Below are 20,406 nucleotides of genomic sequence, written 5' to 3' on the forward strand. Positions count from 1 at the left end.
TTTGCTGCCTGGCCTTCACCTCTGCTACAAAGCTCTAGGTCAGAGGTCATCAACCCCTGGTCCGCGGCCCAAGTAGCTCCACATCCCGGCTTCTTGCAGATGAAGGAGGACACAGGCAGGTAAGCCGGGGGGGGGGAGAAGAGCAGCTGCTTGTTAGCCGGCTGGAGGGTGGGGAGTGACCAAACAAGCAAAGAAGCAAAGTCGTGCATCGGGGCACTTCTCGGGCTGGCTGCCCCACAGCAGCTTCCCCGTAGGGAAGCGGCATTGGGGGAAGCGTTAGCATGAAGGCCACACACCCACCTGCAAGCATGACACGCTCACCAGTAAGCGGGGGGTGCCCCCCCAAACCGGTCTGTGCATAGAGCACATACACCCCAAACAGTCCGCAGACCAAAAACAGTTGGGAACCACTGCTCTAGGTGGTTAAAACAGTTCAAGAAGTCAGGGTATTGGTCACTTTCACTACTGTTGCTCCTGAGATAAGCTTTGCATCATCTGGATTGTTGGGTACATAACAGAGAACAAATTCTCCACCCAGAAGATCCCACAGTTTAATGTGTTTCTGTGCTACTGTGTACAGGCTTGCACCTGTGATGTGGAAAATGATTTTTGTTCTCCATCAATTTCCCTGAAGCATTTGGCAACTTTCCTCCCATGGCGGCACTCTCAGTTCAAAGGTAATATAATTTGAACTTGATTTCAATGTTATATTTAGTCAGAGTTTAGTATGATCTATAGAAGCGTGCTTCTCCTCCCCCAGATCAAAAGCATCTGGTTCCATTTTTAACTAATTGTACTTTCCCCATTTGCTGTGAATCAAGAACAGCTAGTTTCAGTTATAGATGGGAATTTTTTGGGAGTACGACTCCCAGAACACCCAAGCCATTGTGGCCGCTTGTGTTCTGTCGGCTGTAGTTTAGAAAGTAACTGTTCCTGTCTCCGATTTAACTGTGGCTTTTTTGGCTAATCCAAGACCAGAACCCTCATATTTTACCTTGAGTTGTTGTTGTTGTTTGGGGGGGAGGGGGAATATAGCTTAACCACATATGGTTAAAACTGTCTGCTTGACACCTTAATGAATGAAGAGAAGAAAGCAGGGAACACACTGTGGCGGACACCCCACACGTCACTCCTGTCAGTCATTTTGGAGCTCTAGTGCAGGAGCCTATGGCAGGACAGGAGGGGCGGAGTCAAGAGAACTGGGAGAGACAGAGAGAGATTGATAGCTGGTGTGTTAGAGAAAATAAAAGAGTTAAAAGTAGTAAGAAATACATAGAATGTCAGAATATATCAAGACCTTGATTAAAGTGAATGAATACAAGCAAGCTTACATATAATCAAATCCACATTTATTGTATGAATAACAAAAGAACATCCATGTTTTTTCTTCTGTGATTTAACTACCAAATCATAAATAAACCTTGTTATATTTGGCAGCAGTAGTCTGAGATTCATAATTGGTGCAGTGAGGGTAATACCCTCTGGTGGCAGCGAAAAAGGGTGAAAAGAACAAGTTGTGTCCGAAGGTGAACCTGTGTGAGTGGGAAAATATACAGGAGACCCTGGGGGTGCGCGACAAAAACAATTCTGAGGCTCTCTCACATAGCACTCAACCTCCTGCCAGGAGGAGCTTAAATGACACGCTTCTGAACAGAATAACGCAAGTCAGGTGGGAGGGAGAGGAAATTACACAATGCACAGTGGATCTATAGAGTGGCCCGGTGGGCGAGATAGGCAGGGTATAAATTAAATAAATAAATAAATAAATAAATCTTGTTATCAACTTTTTAAAAATATTGAGCCAATTAGCTAAATGTGGTTGAGATGCCAGTTCTTTTACCAGTATAATCAGGACCTCAGCTGGGCCTCAAAGCCTTCCAGGTAAGGTCTTTTCCCCAGGTGAGCCACATTTATGCATCTCTGTCTGGCAAAACTTCAGGATAGAAAAGTATCGATTCAAAGTCCATGAAATTAAAAAAAAACCATTCCTACTGGCAGCAATTTGCTGCTAAACATTATGCTATTGGAGTTACTCTGGTTGGTGTCTTTCCTGGTTCTGGTATTTTATTTCAAAGTTCCAAAAGAGATCCATTGAAGGGAGATTGGGAAGGCGTATCGTCATCCAGTTGCATCCTCATAATACTGCAACTTACTGTACCTTCTCTAGTATAGGTTTCAATTCCAGATTTAGCAGGTCTTTTTATCCCAAATTTTACAGCTTCATGACTTTTTATGCTGTGTTTTTATTTTTGCTTTTGGTATTGTATACTGTCATGTTCACTTTTAATTATATGATGCTTAGATGTTTGTGCTAAGTGAATATATAAAATTGGAAAGCCTCTTTCCAGCTTTCATAAAGCTTATATCCTCGTACCACTGGTTATTGGTAACAGCTGACAAATCACGGAAGTCTACTGCAGAGTGAAACCTGTAAAGGAAAGGAAATCCTAGATCACCGTATTATGTTCAGTTCCGACCACATCAATGTCCCTTGGCCCTTTGGGTTTTTTCTTTAAACATCATACTTCATCATATATTGCCTGGTGTAAAAGCCATCATAAATCTATAGAGTGCAGTAAGAATAACAGAGTACTGTGTAACATAGGGATGTGTGTAACGTGGGGGGCGGCTGATATAATTCCATCCAGTGAGGTCATTAGGCCTCATAAATCAACAAAGCAAAGTTCCATTTGGGAGAAGAAAAAGAGAAACAGATTGAGACCAAGGACAAAATCAGACAATATTTCACAGAGGCAGCTATAAGCTAGTTTTTTTCTTAAGCAGCACAGCAAAACCAATTTATATCAAGGCCTTTGGAAGGGAGAAAGTATTTTTTAAAAAAAGTCCTTGGGTCTGACCTGGATCTATCTCCACCCTATTTACTAACTTATTGCCAAAAGGTTATCTGTTCAACAGATAACTTTTTTGTCAGCAAAGATTGAAGGTGTAGGGACCCGATTCCTTATTGGGCTTCAGAGGAGTCCAATGGTTAACATGGCCTATCTCATGGCAGACGTTCCAACTGAAGACTCTCTCCAGTATATGAGCAGGTGTGCATAACCTTTTCAGCCCTGAGATCCAGGCAGTGCATGCTCTTAGATCAGTGGCCTTATTGTAGGTTTGCCATATTACCCAGGTGACCGGATTTTGCCCAGATTTTAAATGTTTTATCCATGTAGCCTGTCAGCTGACCTGGATTTGAAGCATTTTCATATAGAAGCTTTTCTCAGCTGCTGATGCTGCTCCTGTTGCTGTGTTTTTCCTCTTAGTTTTAGCTGGTATAGTAGTTAAATGCTTTTCAAAATGGCATTCTTGTTCGGTAAGCTGCTTTGAAAGCTATTGGTATGGAAGAATGACTAGTACATTTATTTATTATTTATATATTATTTATGTTTTTATTCAACTTCTATAGTGCCCATCTGACTACAAGGCCAATCTGGATGTTGTTCTTTTTTTAAATTAAAACTATATTTTTTTAAAAAATCAAGCAAATACTCTTGATAAGAGAAGCAATGTCTGTCTATTCATTCTTATTGCTAAATTAGGTAGTACTTACAGGTATTGGCAAAATGGTTTGTAAAGGGCAGTGAAAACTCCAGCTAACCCACCAGCAGGTGTCTCTGTGTTCCTATAAAGTAAACCCTCGTATGTAGCTGCTGTAGTTCAGCAGTGAGCACCTCCCCTGGAGTGCACCTACTTATTGTGACTTGGTCCTCCTATGTCCTTAGCAGACAGGGATTACTTTTGTAAGGCTAGCAGTCTAGTGGAGATCAACATTTGGATTTCACCTTCTGTCACACATTGTTTTCTACAAATAAAAGGGAATGCTGGCAATGAATCCTCTTGTACTTTAAAGACTAACCATTGTGTCATAACTTAAGCCATTGTAAACTACAGTGACAAGTAAGGGACATTGCATGCAGAAGTTATTGACAAATACACTACGAAAGAGTTGCTGACACTTCCTGGTAAGCCAATTGATATGTCCAGACGGAATCCAATAGTGAGTTGCAACCAGAGTAGGCCCATTGAATTAACTGAACATACAAAAGTGTTGACTTAGCAGATTCCCCACTACACTAAGCAATAGGATTTTGGCCACTGAATTGTACTTCATTGTTTTCTTCTGTCTCTAACTTTTGTTCCAGGTATCTTTGTTCCACAAAGGCTACCTAAAGGTCTACAACTGTGTGCGCTGAGGGTCTGAAATGTTAACCCCACTGTTTTGTGAAAATTGTATTTTCTATAATTGTCTTTTCTATCATTTCTTGTTTAGTGTAGAGATTGGTCCATTCATCCTAACTTGGGAGTAGGAGCTCCTTGCTGTCAGGAGATGCTGTACCATCACATTGGAAGATGGGTAAGTGAATGAGAGTGGGTGTCCTTCATATCCATAGGGTCCCTTCCAAGATGATAATGATATCAAAGTACGTAAATACAAGGATAGAATTGCAAGCTGCGTCTATAGCAAAAGCTGGCTGTTATGCTGCATCTGTAGTATATGGCCTGATGTTAATAGTAATTGTTTACATTAAAAGGTTGTCTATAGAAAAGCACAGGCCTAGCATGCCAAAACCTGTGATAAGGACATGCCATTGTCCATGAGGATCTGTAGTTCAATCAAAAGTGGTTACAAGCTCAGCTGGGAGATGGATGTGACAATAACTGGTACTCTATCATTTGCTTCTACATTGGTGCCTCGACTTATGAACGTCCTGACATACGATCATTTTGAGTAACAACCAGCTCTGGCTGCAAAATTTTGCTTCTACTGGAGCTTTGAGTTATGAACAGAAAAAGGCAGAGAAAAAAAGGCGGGGAATTCAAATTGCTAATTGTTGGTGGTGAAGAGGCTGCTTCCTTGCAGCTCTTTTGCCCCAGCAGAGCGAGAGTGTGCTTCGAGGAGGCTTCGAACTGTCTGGTAAAGTGCTGCTTTCTGCTTTTAAAAAACTGTTCTGGGTGGGTTTTGCAGCGTGGTTTCGGGCTGGGTGGTGGGATTTTGTTTCTATGCTGTGATGGGTCTTGCAGGGTTTGTTTGTTTTTTGTTTTTTTCTCCCATTTCCGATGGGTCTTGCGAGGTTTGTTTGCTTTTTGGTCTCCCCCCATCCATTTCAGATGGGTCTTGCAGGGTTTGTTTGTTTTTTCGTGTTTCTTTCCCCCATTTCCAATGGGTCTTGCGGGGTTTGTTTGCTTTGCTTTTTTTGCATTTCCGAAGCATCTTGCACTGTTTGTTTGCTTTTTGCTTTGCTTTTTTTTTTCCATTTCCAAAGGGTCTTGCATGGTTTGTTTGCTTTTCTTTCTTTCTTTTTCTCCTTCAGCTGGAACAGATTAATTGCATTCCCAATGGGTCTTGCACGGTTTGTTTGCTTTTTGCTTTTTTTTTGCATTCCTGAAAGGTCTTGCATGGTTTGTTTGCTTTGCTTTCTCCCCCTCCCCTCCGCCAGAACATACAGTTGTGTTCAAAATTATTCAACCCCCACTGAAATTGAATGTTTTGGCCATTTTGACATTGATTTTGATCATTCAGTCATCTTGCTTACATTTACATGAAAGAGGCACTTGTAGGTCAGAGAAATATAACCTTAAGTTTATAATGAAATAACCACAAATGTCTTTTCTGTGCTCACATCATTATTAGTTTTTATTCAACCCCCAAGTGACATTCAATCTTAGTACTTAGTACAACATCCTTTTAGAGTTATAACAGCTTTTAAACGTGAAGCATAGCTTGACACAAGTGTCTTGCAGCGATCTACGGGTATCTTCGCCCATTCTTCATGGGCAAAAGCCTCCAGTTCAGTCAAATTCTTAGGCTTGCGCACTGCAACTGCTTTCTTTAAGTCCCACCAGAGATTCTCAATCGGATTTAAGTCTGGTGACTGCGATGGCCACTCCAAAATGTTCCAGCCTTTTCTCTGCAACCATGCTCTAGTGGACTTGGAGGTATGCTTGGGACATTGTCCTGTTGAAAGGTCCAATGTCTCCCAAGCCTCAGGTGTGTGTGACAGACTGCATCACATTTTCATCCAATATCTCCTGGTACTGAAGAGAATTCATGGTACTTTGTACACGCTGAAGCTTCCCTGTACCTGCAGAAGCAAAACAGCCCCAATGCATTATTGACCCTCCGCCATGCTTCACAGTAGGCAAGGTGTTCTTTTCGTCATATGCCTTGTTCTTCCTCCTCCAAACATAGCGTTGATCCATGGGCTCAAACAGTTCTAATTTTGTTTCATCAGTCCACAGAACACTATCCCACAACATTTGTGGTTTGCCCACATGACTTTTGGCATACTCCAGTCGACTCTTCTTATTCTTGGGAGACAGCAAGGGGGTGCACCTGGGGGTTCTGGCATGGAGACCTTCATTACGCAGTGTGTGCCTTATTGTCTGAGCTGAAACTTCTATACCCACATCTGACAAATCTTTTTTCAGTTCCTCAGCAGTCACACGGGGACTTTTCACCACTCTACGCTTTAGGTAGCGCACAGCAGTCGAAGTCAGCATCTTCTTTCTTCCATGACCAGGTAGCATTTCAACAGTGCCCTTTGCCTTGAATTTGCGAATGATGCTTCCTATGGTGTCTCTTGGTATGTTTAACTTCTTTGCAATCTTCTTATAGCCATTGCCCTTCCTGTGAAGACAAATCACCTCTTCTCTTGTCTTCCTGGACCATTCTCTTGACTTCACCATGTTTGTAACCACACCAGTAAATGTCTAGAAGGAGCTGAGTATCACAGTCCTTTTAAAGCTGCCTAATTGGTGCTTATTATGCTTGATTGGTGCTCGGTGACATCCACAGGTGTTTTCAATGCCTGTTCGAAAACACCTGAATGAACCTCTCTTCTTCAGAGTGGTAGTCTTTAAGGGGTTGAATAATTGTGGCAATGAAGAAACCACAAAAGAAACATTTACTACTGTATTACATAAACAATTGATGTTATTTTAGTTGCATTTGGTTCTTTAAAACGTCCTTGTAGTTTTTCATTCTGAATACAATTCCAAATGTACACTATAGTCCCTAAACCCCTTTACAGCATTGGGGGTTGAATAAATTTGAACACAACTGTATTAATCACCTTTCCAATGGGTCTTGCAGTGAGTTTTTTTGGGCGTGGTACTTTTTTTTTTTGGCCGGAACAAATTAATTGCATTTCAGTGTATTCCTATGGGAAATGGTGTTTTGACCTACAACCATTTCGGGTTACAACCGGAGTTCCAGAACCAATTAAGTTCATAAGTCGGGGTACTACTGTAGTACTGTCCTATAGTAAATTGTTTCTAGGTGCTACTCTGACCTTGTCCATCTCTTTTGTGACTTTGTTGCGAGGGGAATGTCGCTGGAGAAATGACTGATGTAAATTCTTGAGTTGCAGATCTTTGTCCAATGAATCTGAAGAGATAGGGTTGTACTATAGTTTGTAGACATTGTACACAAATTGGATGCATGTGAGCCACAAGGTATTGGTATAAATCAAATCCATTTTTAAGATACGTATTCATATTCAGAGAGTGGATCTATTGATGGACTAATGTAGCACAGACTGATGGAGCCTCCCATCCAAATATGTCACTGTATCTAAGGAGCAAGAGAGGCTTTGGGGACCAGGAACTGAGTGTTGCTGAGATTTACCTGTGAAGTTAGTCATATTGGTGGATAGTGGAGCAATTGTGAATATCTACTGTATGCTATTGATCTGAAAATATTGCCGAAGTTAAACTAATTACAAGTACTCAGTTTGCTAAAACATTCTGGTTTAGAAGCCAGCACAAGTCAGGATTTGATGTGCCATATATATTTAACAGTGGAAACAGCCGCAAGAGCTTTCTGTGGTGACCAAGTAATTCTGTTTTCATTGTGGTAAAGCTATATGAGATATCCCATGTGGTATAGTGGATAGAGTGACAGTAGGCCTCAGTTTGAATCTCCACTCAGCCATGAAAGCTCACTGAAGGTGTGGAACTGGTAAAACCACTCAAATCTCTAATGAGAGCCCTATTATTTATTTATTTACAATATTTATTAGGGTTACTGTAAGTCAGTTCTGAGGGCACAGAATTACAACAAGCTGGGCCATAATACATTCGGCTGTAAAGCAACAGCACACATAACTCGAGTGCTTCTCTACACAAAAAAGGGCTGGGGGGGGTATACAAATACACCTGCACAGCTGGACATAATGAGGGTCCAGCGCCCTGGGGTTGGACCGTCCACTCTCACAGCCGCTGGCAGCGGCGGATCCGTTCTCCCTTCCAATTGCTCCAGGACTTCCAGTTGGCTATCCACTTGTCAGCCTTGCAGGGAGACTCATCTTCCCTCCTTCTGCCAGGAGTGGTTAGCTGACTGGGAGCTCCAGAATGATTGGAAGGGAGATGAAGACGGCGGTGGATGTGCGAGTGGATGGTCCAGCTGTGCGGAGCTATTTGTATATGAATACTCCCATCTCTAGAAAACCCATCTCCCTGAAATGCTGGGTTTCTATGTAGAGGGGCATACTCTGATTTGCTTAATTGTATGGAGGAGCGTGCCGCCATCTGATCCTCTGCCTGCAGCTGTAGCCCCAAAGCTCAGAGATTTAGCATCAGTGTGACACGTCAGTTGCCTTAAGAACTGTTCTAGTTGAAGGATGTCTCTGTTACATACAGCACTGATGTTACCTGTCTGTCATGGGTTTGGAGGGAAAGTTCCATCCTATGGGGAGTGGAAGGCGGGACATCAGGAGGAGGGGCTGTACTGTATAAATATGTGATGCCTGTGTGGTGAGAGAGACACACTGAGAGACACTGAGAGATGCTGAGAGACCCTGGGATGTGACGAAGCAGCAGCTGGGAAGAAGAAGCTGTTGTGGGAGTCTGTGTGTCAGACAGGGTACTTCTGTGTGTCAGAGTACCAACCTGATAGGTTCAGGTGTCTGTTGGTTAGCCAGAACTGATAGGTTCAGGGTCTGTGCTTTAAGTTAAGGGTTCTGGGTGAACCAAACTGTATGCTTGTATGAGTGAGAATAAGCCACGTTACTTTATCTTATTCACCTGATTGTTTTATTTTTCCCTGTGTGTATTTAAATAAACCTTATTCTTTTTATTGTTTAAAAATCCATCCCTGGTCTGTGTGACTTATTAAAGGGAATGGTTGGTGGCAGCTTAGTGTAACTGTGTGGCATATCCCAGTAGGTCTGGGTTTGTCACATTGATTGGTGTCCAGCGTGTGGGATACGACTGGTCCAGTTGTCCAGTGGTCCAGCAAAGCCTTGGCAAGTGTGCCCAGAGCAAGGGGGGTCTAGTCAGGGACAGTCTGAGGCGCGTAGGTAATCTTCTAGGTGTACCTCACGGGGAGGTGCGCTAGTGGAAGAACGTGCCAACTGGGGAGACTTAGATTAAGGTGCTCTGAGGCAGCCTAGTTTTGGCGGGAAAAAGCTGAGGCAAAACTGTGTAGCAACAGCGAGCTAGCTTGCCAGCTGAGAGGCCCAGCAGAGGGGGGTAGGCTCTGACTCGATACTGTTGCAAGTTTAGTGCTGAAGAACAGCAGCAATCTCTAGGGAGAGCTGGTTCTGAGGCAAAAAGGAAAAAAGTGGTCGTTTTATTTTGAGGCTTGACTTTTTAAAGCAGCCTGTTCTGAGGGGGGGTTATGCCCTTGACTCGAAGCCAAGTAGCAGACATGAGTGAAGTGAAAGACCCCCAGATTGACCAAGGTTCTGAGGATGAATTTGGCTCAGTGCAAGGTGACAGCACAGGAGAGCAGAACCCAGAACTCAGAAAAATGCTCCTAGCCCAACAGCATGAACTGAGGGTGAGGGAAATGGAAATCAGAAGAAAAGAAAGAGCTGAAATCAGTCAGGCAGAGGCAGATGCCAAGAAAAGGGGAATGGACATGAGGATCAAACAGATGGAACTGAAACTCCAAATTAGAATGGTACAATTAGAATTGAAGTTCCTAAATAAGTTCATTAACAATTTATCAGTGGAAGAAATGTCAAAGAAAGAAAAGTATGAGGCTCAGGCCAGACAAAGGGAGCAAGATCTTGAAAAATATAGTCAGCAAAAAGACATTAAATTAAAAGAAATCAGAGATAAGACGGAAGAAAAAGTAAAAGAGATAAAAGCTAGGGCTGAGGAAGAAATTTTACAGATCAGGGCTGAGTTTGAGGCCAAGCAAAAGGAGCTGGATTTGAGAATAAAAGGAAAAAGCCAGCAAGGGGGAGGGGCCCATGGTGAAGGGAAGCCCTCAGACATGAAACTAAGACCTCAGATTTTGGAGGGAAAACCAAAACAAGATGAGAGAGAATCAAAATACACCAGAAAATGTTATTTCTGTCAGGGAAAGGGTCATCTAATCTCAGAGTGTCAGAAATTAAAGCAGCTAAAAGGAATGGTGCCTCAGGAGTCTAGTGGAACCAAGCCAAAAGCTGTGTTCTGTGTCCAGAAAGAGCAAGGCTCAGTCTCACTGAGGGAGCCTGTTGCCATGGCTACTCAGTCTGGAACAGCTACCGCTGCTGATCAGGCTGAGGAAAATGGTCCTCTTATAGAGGTAAAGCGCTGCTTGCTGATAAAAACAGATTCTCAGTTGTTTGAGACAGCAGGGGTGGACGTAGGAATACTTGACCGTCAGTATAGGGGGCTGCGGGACACTTGTTCCCAGGTAACCCTGTGCCATCCAGATATTATTCCTAGGGAGTTTATAATCCCAAATGAGAGCATGAAGGTGGCAGGGATTGAGGGGCAGGTAATCTCTCTGCCAGTAGCAGAGGTACCTGTCAACTTTCAAGGCTGGAGGGGAGCTTGGCGGCTAGCGATTTCATCGACTCTGCCAGCAGCCGTGCTCGTGGGAAATGACCTGGCTGAACATGTGAAACGGGTGCTAGTGATTACACGCTCACAAGCCACCACAGGGACAGTTCAGGGGGGTAATGATGAGCCAGAGACGGAAGCAGAGGGGAGTTCAGAAGCTGTGGTGGAAACCTTAACCACAGACAGCAGATTTGGACAGGAGCAAAAGGCAGACGCCACTCTCCAAAAGTGTTTTGAACAGGTGACTGACGCCCAGCTAACACCTGAAACCCCAGTGAGATTTATAGAGAAAAAGGGGATTTTATATAGAGAAACCCTGAGGAATATCTCAAAAGGGGGAGATGGGATCAGAAGTCAGCTGGTGGTACCTGAAAAGTATCGCCCCATGATCTTACAAAGGGGTCACTCTGACATGTCTGCTGCACACTTAGGGGTGAAAGGGCCCCTTGATTTGGTCAAGCAAGATTGGGAGCAGATCACCCAGGATGACCCACAAGACGTTGTGACATACATAGACACCTTGATGAATGACCTAAGGAGAAATCTAGAGCTGGCAGCAGAAAACCTGCAAGCTCAGAAGGTCAGACAGAAAACTTGGTATGACCACAAAGCTAGAGAGAGGCACTTTGACCCAGGGGAGGAAGTGCTTTGGCTTAGGCCCTGCAGAGAGAACAAGCTGCAGCTCAAATGGGCAGGACCATATAGGGTCATTTCCAAGATGTCAGACCTGAACTACCTAATAGAGCAGGAGGAGAACCAAGCAAGGAGGGTGGTTCATGTGAATGCCCTAAAACCCTACTACAGAGGGGAACAGAGGGTTTTATTCGCGATAAAAGCAGCTGAGAGTGAGGAAGCTGAATTACCCTTCTGGGAGGGTAGAGGGGAAGTAAAATACAACCCAGAGGAGGTAAAGATCAGTCCTGCACTCACCCAAGACCAGCAGCAAGAACTAAAAATGCTGCTTAGTAAATATCAACAGGTGTTTTCCAACAAGCCGGGGATAGTGAAGGGAGTGATGCATCGGATCCACACAGGGGATGCACCCCCGCAGGCAGTATCCCCATACCGAGTAACGGGACCCTATAGGGACAAGGTGCGGAAGGAGCTGGACGAGATGCTGAGGGAGAACATAATCGTCCCCTCTTCTAGTCCTTGGTCCTCTCCGATAGTCCTTGTGGACAAGCCTGATGGGAGCATTAGGTTTTGTGTTGATTACAGGAAATTAAACCGTGTAACCACTCCTGATGCCTACCCAATGCCCAGGCTAGACAACCTGATTGAAACCATAGGGGGTTGTCGGTTCATCTCATCATTGGACCTGGTAAAGGGATATTGGCAATTAAGAATTGATCCCAGGGATCAAGAAAAGACTGCCTTTTGCAGCCCTTTTGGTCTCTATGAGTTTCGAGTCCTGAGCTTTGGTCTCAGAAATGCACCAGCCACATTCCAAAGGCTGATGGACCAGACCTTGGTAGGGCTCAGTGACTTTACAGTGGCCTACATTGACGACATAGGGATCTTCAGTAATACCTGGGAAGATCACCTGATACACCTGGAGTTAGTGCTGCAGAGGTTAAGTGCAGCAGGGCTAACAGTAAAGGCCAGCAAGTGTCAGCTGGGTAGCCCAGAAATAAAATACTTGGGTCACATGGTAGGGGGAGGAGTAATAAAACCCCTGGAGGCCAAAATAGAAGCTGTTCGTGATTGGCCTAGACCCAACACCAAGAAAAAAGTCAAATCATTTCTTGGGTTGGTGGGCTACTACAGAAAGTTCATCCCGAGGTTTAGCGAGATTGCGGCTCCGCTGACCGATCTGACGAGGAAGACGGCTGATGATCGCATCCCGTGGACCAGCGACTGTGAGGCGGCGTTCCAGAGGTTGAAGGAGGCGTTAATCAACTATCCTGTCCTGCGTGCTCCAGACTTCGACCGGGAGTTCATCATCTACACCGATGCGTCTAACAGCGGGGTAGGAGCAGTTCTGTGCCAGGAGGATGAGAATGGTGACCAGCATCCAGTGTCCTACCTGAGTAGGAAACTTCAAAAAGGTGAGAGACATTTGGCAACCGTGGAGAAGGAGTGTTTGGCCATAGTCTACGCGATCCAGAAGGCCAAGCCTTACATCTGGGGAAGACATTTTATTCTGTGTACTGACCATTCACCATTGCAATGGTTAAAGACAATGAGAACCCACAATAGCAAACTTATGAGGTGGGCTTTAAACCTACAGGACTATGACTTTGAAGTGAAGGTGGTCAGAGGGTCAGTGAACTGTGTTGCTGACGCCTTATCAAGAAGACCTGAAGATTGAAGACGGCGAAAGAACATGGACTATGTGTATATAATGATGACAAAAAGTTAAATGTACCTGGTTTTTGATTTGGTTTGTATGAATAAAGGTAAATGGATGTATTGTATATGGTAAATGTTTAAATGCTTAATTGCTATGGTTAACTTAGAATGTAAGTATAAGTATAATATGGTATGTATAACTGTTGTTGTATGTTTTATTCAGGTTGTTTTTTTGGTGAAAAGCACCTTAGCTTTCCCCCTACAAAACAACTTATAAAGAGGGGAGGTGTTACATACAGCACTGATGTTACCTGTCTGTCATGGGTTTGGAGGGAAAGTTCCATCCTATGGGGAGTGGAAGGCGGGACATCAGGAGGAGGGGCTGTACTGTATAAATATGTGATGCCTGTGTGGTGAGAGAGACACACTGAGAGACACTGAGAGATGCTGAGAGACCCTGGGATGTGACGAAGCAGCAGCTGGGAAGAAGAAGCTGTTGTGGGAGTCTGTGTGTCAGACAGGGTACTTCTGTGTGTCAGAGTACCAACCTGATAGGTTCAGGTGTCTGTTGGTTAGCCAGAACTGATAGGTTCAGGGTCTGTGCTTTAAGTTAAGGGTTCTGGGTGAACCAAACTGTATGCTTGTATGAGTGAGAATAAGCCACGTTACTTTATCTTATTCACCTGATTGTTTTATTTTTCCCTGTGTGTATTTAAATAAACCTTATTCTTTTTATTGTTTAAAAATCCATCCCTGGTCTGTGTGACTTATTAAAGGGAATGGTTGGTGGCAGCTTAGTGTAACTGTGTGGCATATCCCAGTAGGTCTGGGTTTGTCACAGTCTCCAATGCAAATAACAAAAGGGACTGGTATTTAAAGGTGTTGGGTTTTAAGTACAGCATGTATTACTTACTCCCCCCCAGTTCATTACAAACAAGTACTAACAGGTAAGCTGTTCTATAGTTCTGCAGATTCAGAAACGGTTTTGTCACAGGCCTTCTGTTTTTCCAGTTCCTCTTTTCCCCACAGGCTTATTAAAGCTATAGGCTTACAGCTCTTCTATGCTTTATGGAGAATGAAGAATCCTGACACGTACCACTTCATACAGGAAGGGTATTTTCTTTTTTCAAATCATTTTTCCAATTACAAAAAATACTCCCTGCATGTGCAAGCTGAATAATAACATGATGTCTGCAGCCTCCTTGTGACTTTCATCTTAATGATAATACAGACTTGTGTCTTCAGCAACAGGCCAGTTACTGCTCTGTACGTCAACAGGTAAAAAAAGCCAGAGACAATCCAAATGGCATTCTTCTCCTTTCAGTGTCTTTACACAACTACACTCTTTTCAGTGCTTGAAGGAGCACTCCTTCTAGAAATGGATCTGGACTACAGCTGCAACAGGAGGGTGCAGGCGACAGCTGCGAAGCAAAAATTCTGCTCCTGCTTTCAAAAGTCAGTTGTGGAAAACATTTGGAACTGATGCCATAACACGTGTTTCAGCCAGGTACCTTTCAAAGTTTGCTTTTTAAAAGTAACATGAATTGGATCAAAGTATTCTACCACTGCTGTGACGATGCATGGATAAAACTATTTCAGGTTCTACTATATTCTCCAATGTAGGCTGAAATGAAAAGAAGTTTATTTATTTGTATGTGGTGTGAAAAGCTTTTACAGCTGCTTTTCTCAGAGACTGAAAGTGCCTTGTAATAAATAATGCATCATAATGCAAATAAAGAGATTTTCTGCAATAAATGAATACTTTGAAATTCTACATATTCTCCTGCTGATGTTCAACATCCCTAATGCATTTCTTCTTTGAGTTGACTCTGTTGCTGGTTTCATTTGCTGCTATTTGAATGTCCCCAGGGATTTAAATTCCAACTGTGACAATTTCATCTCAATACCGTCTAGTGGTTTACTGGGAATCAGCAGCACAGAGAAAAATGGCACTGCTGTTGCTAAATAGTCCATGGTAACTGAATGGGGGTGGGGGGAGAAATACATTTTAGATTTTAATTTATTTTTAGCTTTTGGCACACTGTTCACTCACAGGGCATATGTTTGTTTTTCTAAGCAGAGGATGGAGGTTGGGTACTTGGGTTAGGGGTTCACAAATGAGAAGAACCTGGCATGTTTGCTGTTTATGACCCATCCTGAGCCCTAGAAGTATGCAACCCACCCAGAAGAAATGGGTTGTGTGAACAGAACATGCTTTTAAAAAAATCTCGGGTAAGCAGCAGAAACAAGAACCAGATCAAACTCAACCTCCCCCAGTATAGCAGGACACTGATGTACACGGGAGGTTTTTAGCATGGTGGATCTTAAATTGGCCAAATTTGGATTAAACCGGCATCCTTCCCAAACAGCAATAATACAGTGGACCCTTGACTTACAGACGGCTTGACTTACAGACTTTTTGAGTTACAGACTTCTCTGGCTTCAAAATTTAGGTTTGACTTGCAGACTGAGATTTGACTTACAGACCAGAAAAAAACCAAAATGGAACAAAAACGGCCTGTTATGGGATGAATCGGTTTTCAATGCACTGTAGTTCAATGGAGACTTGACTTACAGACTTTTTGACTTGAGAACCACCTTCCAATACGGATTAAGTTCTCAAGTCAAGACCCCACTGTAATTCCAGATTTTAAAATGGGCAATAATAATAATAATAATAATAATAATCCTCCCTCTTCTTGCCTCCCAACTTGTTAAGTAAGTCTGCTAAAAAAGTTAACTCTTCTCAAGCCTTCCAGGAGCTATAGGAGAGATTTCCAGGAACCAATCCAGGTTTCACACCTGGTAAATCAACAAATGCCAAATAGGACTCCACAGGAAAGACCTTTTTAAAAATTATTACAGACTACGAATACAGTATTACTGAATTTGAGTGCCGCTTGCCAAACAGTGTCATCTGCTCACCCAGGGGAGGGCCAGCATTTAGCTTTGTCCGCTCACATGAATGTAACATAGCAGACATTTCTATCTTTAAAAAATGAGCTCGTAGGTGCTAGCGCTTTGAAGACATTAACTTATAACTAATTTATTTCAACACCAGTATAAGCAATATTCTATGTATTACAGCCTCTCATTTACAAACCATATGAAGATCAGAGAGCACCCAACTCTTTTTTTTTCCTGGTGTAGTTGTTGCCACAGGCCAGGCTGGCCTGGTCTTTATTGCCCTTCCACAAGCGAGGACCTTTCCCTTCAGGCAAGCTTTCCTTCAGTGACTAGCTGAGTAGGATTTTTTTTTTACTGATTTGTTGTGTCTTGCTTGCTTTGCATGTGTTTTACGTGTTTCTTCTGTTCACCATTTCTTAATGTGCTATTTGTTTGATCCTTTTTAGTATCTGTACATTTACCGTTGTTAGTTTTAATATTGTCTTTCAATGATGTAAGCCAACGTGTGTCCTTTTTAACTGGAAGGTGGGATAAAATATTTGAAATAGAGTGTTTGCAAATGAGCAAATTTATTTCTCTCTTCCAGAAGAGGCAGACCCATTCTCTCCTTGGATTCAAGGAGAGGGGTTTTTCTACTTTTTGACATCCAGTAAAGGAACCATACTTCATTAACACATTTTTAATGAGGTATTACCTGATATTAGTTTGGATTTTTCCCTTCCCCTTGTACACATTGCTTTTCAAATTGCAAAAAAACTCATTCCTTTTGGGTGAGGGTGAGATGGAGGGGAATAGATCAGCAGGAGCAATTACCTTATTGGCAAGGACATTCTTTTGATATATTTTATATCTATTTCTAGGATTTTTCTTCTAATATTTTTAATATTTTCAGACCATGGATATGTAAATTAGCAGATACTGATCCTACGGATGCAGAGGTCCTACTATACTGCAAAGATTAGCTACTCACTATGACTCTACTTTGGCACATCTTCACTATTACCTGTCCAGTCAATGCCAAAATTATCAGCATGTTTACTTATGGCAATTTATCTTCAGCTCATCCACCATCAACCAAACACTCTCCAAATATCACTTATGAGTCCCAAGTAGCATGTTCATTGTCAGAGCTTGGAACTAATGTATTAACGTTAATAGATTAAGTTTTGTTACTTTTTCAGACTGACACAAAAAAGGCCCTCTAATGGTTAAAAAGTCATGTTAATAATATGTTTCATATGTTGTGTACTAGCTATATTTGCTTCTGAAGAAGGGAATATACCAGCTCACATTATCTCCCCCCAAAGGGAAAACGGTCTATAGCTAAGCTCTGAAAACTATACAGTATTTATACTACATAACTAAAGCCTGACCCTACAAATCTACTTGGATTATAATACTGAGACACCCTGTTTTTAACTACTTATGCAACATTCCCTCTAAGTTTTTGTCTTGCTGTGTGAGAACTTTGCTCCGTGTATCTGGGTGTGGATGGGGCTTCATTCAAAATGGAAAGTAAACAGACCAGGCACTGGCTACTTGTACAGAACCCGACAGAGCTCTGGGCAAGCATGCATGCATGCCACTTAGAGGGAACATTGCGTCTATGGTATGCGTCTGGGCGCGATAGTCTAAGACTACCAGAAGCTATGAGGTTGGAAGTCATGCTATATAAGCAACCAATCTGCCTAGTACTTTTTTGGCACTGAACTGTAAAAAGTTTTACCTGAGAGGATAAATTTCATTAAAGAGTGCCTCAGAGCAGGAAATTTCTGATCCCGAGGAAATAGCGGCCTGTTTCTCAGTTCAACAAAGCAGCTTCAGCAACAAGAAAATGAGTACCGAGAACAGCTGATTACTTCTATATAGAGTACTGGTTCCCAAACTGGGAGGTTTTAAAACTATATTCCAAACTCCGAGAGAAATAATGTTGATTGTTTACTGTTTTAACTAATGTTTTAGGATGTCGCGGTCCAGTTCCATTTATATTCTGAAGGTTAAAGTATCTACTATAAAACAATTTTCCATATGTGTTTGTCCCTTTAGGGAGGAGGCATGAGTGACATATACCCTCTGCAAAGAGTCCAGTACATGAATGTTTAAATAAAAGTGTAAATAATGCCTAGTTAAAAATTTCAATAGTAAATGTTGACAACAATACGCTGATTTTCTAATTTCTGAAATTTGGCTGCAACTAATTAATTTCTGAGCCAGCTTGGTGTACTGGGTAGAGTGGCAGACTGCTACTCAGGAGACTTAGGTTCAAATCCTCAATCAGCCATGGAATCTCACTGAGGGAATGACAGTGATAAAACCACTCCTTGAAAATCTCAAATACTGGGAAAACCCTACTGGGATCTCAGTACTTGACAGCACATCATACACATACCACAATTAACTTTTAAACAATGTTCCATACTCTGCTCATTTGCCATCTTAGCTGTAGATGATGGAATCTGTTGTCTAATATATCTGAAAGTACCAAGTTGAATGAGTGGGTTTAAATTTGTGCTAGAATGTCTTGTCACATAATTACTGGCTGACAGCATTGAAACAGGAAGCTAAAACATTAGTGATAGGAAATAGCAGTCTGAAAGCACCCTTCCCATGGCTTAACACAAATTTCTTCCCCCCAGAAAAATGGAGGGTGAGGTAGTAGTAACTCACTGTAACTGTATCTCATACTTTTTTGTGGGGAATCATCACAGTCAAAATTATTATAAAAGCCAAATTCAGATGTATCACAGAGCTCAGTGAGACTTACTCTTAAGGAAACACATACAGAGAGGTCTGCAACCTTACATTTCAAAATCCTTATCCTGTTCAAAAAGAGGATAAGGGCTGTCTCCTTGCTCTCAAATGCTCATCTATGTGATAAAGGGGAAAAACTGAATCAAAGGAAGTTTTACAGCATAAGTGTGCTGGTGAATAATAACTGTTATGAAGACTGTTTTATAGACAGGCAGTCTGTGTTAGAAAACAAGGAAAAGTCCATGCAAAAATGAATACTATACAATCATGGTGTTTATTCTCTCAGATCACAGTAGTTTCAAATTAAATATTAAGACAAACTCTTCAAAAAAGCAAAATATGTTATTGCATTTTTAAGATGCTACCTTAGGAATATTTAGAAACACATTAAGAAAACTACAGCTTTACTCTGGTGGTAACAAAGACCCCAAAATTCCTGATGGGTTTCTCTGTACTGTAGCTTGAAAGTGGCTTTAAAGTTAGGGACCCTCCCCCCTCCAGGAAGATGTAGTTTGGTTTAGGGGGAAATGTATGTCTAACAGGAAATCCTCAGCTTCTAACCTAAATACAACTGCCAGTATATTTATGAGGAAGGCAGTGAAATTAAAGTGGCACAAAACCCATGTTTAGAATTTTGTAGTATGCTTATATAATTTTAAAAGATGCTGATTTCAGAGTATGCTGCAAAGTTGCTCCTCAAGGAAGGCAGTAGGTTGTATAGTTATCTCCTGATTGGGGCAAAATCACTACCCTGAAACCACACAACCTACTACCTCACCCTGCCAGAGCATAACATCACGAGCTGTTGGGTTCTGCTTCCATGTTGCATGTGGTAACAGAGTTGGTGAGCAATGCAATGCTGCCAGATCCACTGACTAGAAGCCATGTTTTATGTCTGAGGAGTATTCTGCAGTGCCAGCCAGAGGCTGACGCTGTCAGTAGGTCGTATCTGGGCTTGCCACTTCTGGCCACTCTCCAAGTGCTGTTTTGTAGCATTAGTACCATGTGTGACTGGATCTCCATCTACCTTCATCTCTGTCTAGTGACACACATGGGCCCTCTTCAAACCCCCATCCCACTTGGTATCAGCAGCCATTTTGCACTGTGCACTTTACTTACCTCAAGTACTACCACAGCAAATCTACTGGGGTGATTTTCTCTCATTATTTATGTGGTGCAAGATCATACTCTGCTTCCTCTCTCACAAAGTAATAAGCCTTGGTAATAACCACAGGGACTCCCTCCACTCCCCCAGCTGATATTAAGTGGCAGTTGCTAGATGGGTCTCGCACTGTAATTTGGACCTCTAATGAATGTGGCCTAATAATCACAGAACCACCTACTATGTTCAGTGGCACACCCAAGAAAGAGGGTATAGGAGTGCAGTCTTATATGTTATAATGATTTTTCAACTCATTATCCAGTCCTTATTATAAATATACACAATACGTCAGCAATGATAGTTAGACATTGTTTCCTGTGTTGGTGATGAGATCTGTCCTACGCCGCTATCACAGCCGCTTCAGGAAAGACAGTAGATTGTATAGTTATCTGACATGCAGGGTATAACCCTAAAACTATACAACCTACTACCTCACCCCAAAGGACAGTTTGACTCTGACACAGATGAAGTCTAGTGGTACCCCAAAGTTGCATTTCAGGAATCTGGAA

At 42.4% G+C, this 20,406-nt stretch overlaps 1 protein-coding gene and 1 long non-coding RNA gene across 3 annotated transcripts in view; one reads left to right on the forward strand and one right to left on the reverse strand.

Annotated features, from left to right (window-relative positions):
- The first annotated feature begins 1,776 nt into the window (after positions 1-1,776).
- LOC140707448 (uncharacterized) lies at positions 1,777-19,435 on the forward strand. The gene is made up of 2 exons (XR_012087528.2): positions 1,777-4,360; positions 14,089-19,435. It is a non-coding gene; the product is annotated as an uncharacterized LOC140707448 (long non-coding RNA).
- LOC144589475 (uncharacterized) overlaps positions 18,991-20,406 on the reverse strand; it is a 132,227-nt gene continuing 130,811 nt past the window's right edge. For both annotated transcript variants that reach the window (XR_013545602.1, XR_013545605.1), the window contains one exon: positions 18,991-20,400. The gene's annotated coding sequence lies outside the window, so the exon portion shown is untranslated. The remainder of the gene's footprint in view (positions 20,401-20,406) is intronic.

This window comes from Pogona vitticeps, chromosome 5, assembly GCF_051106095.1.
Source record: "Pogona vitticeps strain Pit_001003342236 chromosome 5, PviZW2.1, whole genome shotgun sequence".
Lineage (NCBI taxonomy): Eukaryota > Metazoa > Chordata > Lepidosauria > Squamata > Agamidae > Pogona > Pogona vitticeps.